Raw genomic sequence first — 3,916 nt, 5'->3', positions numbered from 1 at the left:
ATTATTATTATTATTATTATTATTATTATTATTATTATTATTATTATTGTTGTTGTTGTTGTTATTATTATTATATTTTTCTCTATTTGTTTGAAAATTTTTAGTAAATAAATATTTAAAAATTTTATTACATATATTTTTACACTTTATTTATATTGTATATTTTTAAGTAATTTTTTCAGACATCCCACGTATGAAATTGATTAAAACCGAATAAACGACTATTAAATAATTATGTGTTCGCGTATATTTTTTTAAAAAAAAAAGGTGACAATTTATTACACTAGTAATAATTAATCGGAATTTTTATTGATTATATTATTTACAAATGAAGGATATTTATAATTCATTAATGGAACTTTTGTTCAATATTGAAATAAAAGCAAATGTTGAATATCAAAATGCAACGCTTAGTTATTGAAATCGATATTTTGCATTATTTATAATTCTGAAAAAATACAATTTGTACGTTGAAAGTACTCAAATACCTTGAAATATATATAATTTGCTGCAATTTTATTTACGATCAAATTATAATTAAAAACAATCAGAATTTTGTAAAGAATTTTGGCATTTCGTTAACATGAAATGAAATGAAAATAAATAATAATAATAATAAAAGCAATGGAATCTCTAATAATTTTATTTTTACGTAATGATTTGAGAAAATAATGATCCTATAAATTTGTAAAATGATAGCAAAATGATAATGAAAGAAATATTTCTTTTTTCTTTTTTTACAAATTTTGAAGGTCTTCGGTACATATATCTTCGGTACAGGATCGCAAAGGGGCCCAAAAAACGAAAAAAAGCCGCCAAATTTCACAAAAAAAAGGAACAATTCTTCTTAGTCTACCTGCAACAGGATAATATTCCATTACTTTGCGTTCTATCTACCAACATGGCGTTTTCGAGAGATTATTAAGGACAGTTCTATAGAAATTACGTAGATAAATGTTATCAGTAAACGTTAATTAAAAGAGAAGAATTTGTTAATATACGTACGAAGTATGAAGAGATGATTAGTTTTAAATTAATCATTAATACCTCCTTTTTTCTCTACCATCCAACCTTAGCCAAAGTGTATTAGTTATTAAAATTATATTATATTAAAAAAAAAAAAAAAGAAGAAAGGAAAACACAATTTCTTTTTCTTTTTTTTAATTGTTAACATATATTGTAATTTCAATTTAAGAAGAATTTTCTGATTTATATAATTATTAACACATGTACTTGTATTCCATATGTTTTTTTATTCCTCTTTCAAGAAAATATCACAATTTTATTTATTACGTCACAACACAAATTTATATTATTCGCCTCTCTCTCTCTCTCTCTCTCTCTCTCTCTCCTCTCATATATTTTATAATTATAACGAAAACCTATTCTCGTTTTTCATAAACCTTCAATAATTTTCCTCCTATATTACGTACAATTATGATACAACGATTTCTTCTTACCAACTACCAATCATCGATCATAATAAAATCAACTACTCTCTACAAAACGCCACTTTTACTACTTACTCCAATCAAAAACGTCTTACAAAAAAAGAAAAATAAATAAATAAACAAAAAAACCATACGTCCACATTAAACATCATATCACACTACCATTAATATATTACCTCTTCTCCTTTCGCAAATTTTCTACACCAAAAAAAATCAAATTACCGAATAAGATACTTCACCACTTATAAAAAACACGTTTCCAACCTCCTCTTCTCGTGAAAAACTTAAAAACAAAACCTTTCAAAACTTCGTCGTAATTCCAAATTCCTATATCCCCTTTCTGGGGAGGAAAAAAAAAAAAGAAGAAGAAAAAGAAGAGACAAAGATTATCGCGATTCCTTGGGTCGGGAAGGACGATTAATCCAGTCATCCATCCCGTCGTTAATAAGATCGAGCGTGGTCATGGTTTTTCGGCCGCCCGTTTAAATTTCCTTACCGAGATTACGTATCGCAGGGAAGGAATTCTAATTAGTCAGCATGGCGCCGCGCTATCAACCCTTTGCGAACGGCTGCCTGTTGGCCTACGATAACGCACCCCGAGCCACCCCCCCTCTCCCGCGAGGCGACCGCAAGGCGCTTAGGGGGGATGCGTGCCACGACTTAGGCCGACGATGCTCGAATGCGCGTGGTGCCTACCATGCAAAAATCTCGAGTGATCGTGAACGTTTAAATATCTGTTAAAGCGGTCTTGAGTAGCTGGTGTATGTGTGTGTATATATATATATAGAATAAATTGTTCTTCGATTCGATTAAAGAAGTGGAAGAATATTTTTAATCGTGATATGGATTGCTATTAAATTGGAATTCTTCCAAAATATGTGAATCGACGATTAATTAATCAACGATCGGATGAGAGAATTGAAAATTAAGAGAATTTGGTAAAAAAGAATTTGAAAGTATGATTTAAAATTTTGAATACAGATTAAATACGATTAATTGATTGATTGAATAATGTAAATGCATTGAAAGTATTTGTTAGGAAATTTGAAAAGTGATAAATATTTAAATAATTAAGTATATTTCAGTATCTGAATATTAAATATTTGAAGATATTAATTATAAATTAAATACTTGATTCTAAATGGATGTTAAATAAAATTGAATTGTAAAAGAATATTTTCAAGAATTGCAAATGGGTGATATTAAATGATCTTAAACAAATATGGGCTATTTACAAATTCTCTTATCATTTAGATTTTGTAAAGGTTTGAGAAATGCTTATATACAGTTTTCAAAAGTTAAGTGACAAAATTTAAAATTCATCATTTCAGAGTATTTTAATAATTCTTTATCAACTCGAATTATAGAAATATCGCAAAATAAATAATCGCGTAAATTATTCTCTGCATTAAATTTTAATTTGTTAAACGTGAGTTTTTTTCAAAAATTTCATCATACTATTTCTTTTTTTCATAAATATCTCTCAGATTAAACCAAAATCTCTCATTAAAATTTACAATTTTTACGCTTCTATTTTCTGATAATTCGATTATATAGGCTTATGAAAGTATTCATCGATCCATCTCGAAATATACAGAATTCAATTGATCGCGAACAGAGGATAAGAGGTGCGTGGATTATTATTGTTTGAATATGGACCATTTGCGAGCTTTCTGCGATCGACTGTGTCAGTGAGCTTATGAAAACGTTCATTAATCCATATCGAAATATCCGAATAATGGAGAAAAAAAAAAAAAAAAGAAAACAAAAAAAATAAATATCAACATTTCAAAATAACAATCTTCCACCATATATATATATATACAAGATTACTCTTAGAATCGCCATTTCATCCCAATTCCGACGATGTGTCTGGTCAATTTTTTTTCCAACCATACAATTTCTTTTCGAAAAAAAAAACAAATAAACAAATAAATAAATATGATGGACGTATCTGGGTAATACGATCCAATCGTATCTTATATTGTAAGTGTATCCGTCTGCAATCTCTTCCGGGTTAAACGCAAAAGGCGAGAGAGGAGGGGAGTTTATTGAGAAAAGTTTTTTCGTTTCCAGCCCCGATGGCTGGAATCTCTTTCAAAGCTGTGGAAACGAAAGTTGGAAAACTATGCGAAAAAGCAACGCGAATTAATTTTTAAATTCCTCCTTCCTCCCGACACTCGATGTCCAATATTCGTTCATTTATAATCATCGTTCGTGCTGTAACCTGCTTATCCTCGGATGCTCCCCTTCTTTCTTCCCTCCTTCTCCTTCCCCTCTCCTCTTCCTTTTATATATTAATATCATAAAATCGTGAAACGTAACTCTAGCCGCGATACAATAATCGATTTTGTTTCGTTTTAATTGAAGCAGCCCGGGCGCGGCGGTGGCGGCATCTCACTGAATGTTAGCAATAATTCATCCCGATGTATTTTACAATTTACAATTTCGCCCCCAATGATTTC

General features: G+C 29.6%; 1 protein-coding gene across 5 annotated transcripts in view; it reads right to left on the bottom strand.

The window, feature by feature from the left end:
- LOC102680558 (polypyrimidine tract-binding protein 2) overlaps window positions 1-3,916 on the bottom strand; it is a 503,794-nt gene that overhangs the window by 459,577 nt on the left and 40,301 nt on the right. The gene's annotated exons all lie outside the window — the stretch shown is intronic.

Source organism: Apis dorsata, unplaced genomic scaffold (genome assembly GCF_000469605.1).
Source record: "Apis dorsata unplaced genomic scaffold, Apis dorsata 1.3 scaffold_73, whole genome shotgun sequence".
Lineage (NCBI taxonomy): Eukaryota > Metazoa > Arthropoda > Insecta > Hymenoptera > Apidae > Apis > Apis dorsata.
This window is presented reverse-complemented; position numbering and strand designations above follow the sequence as displayed.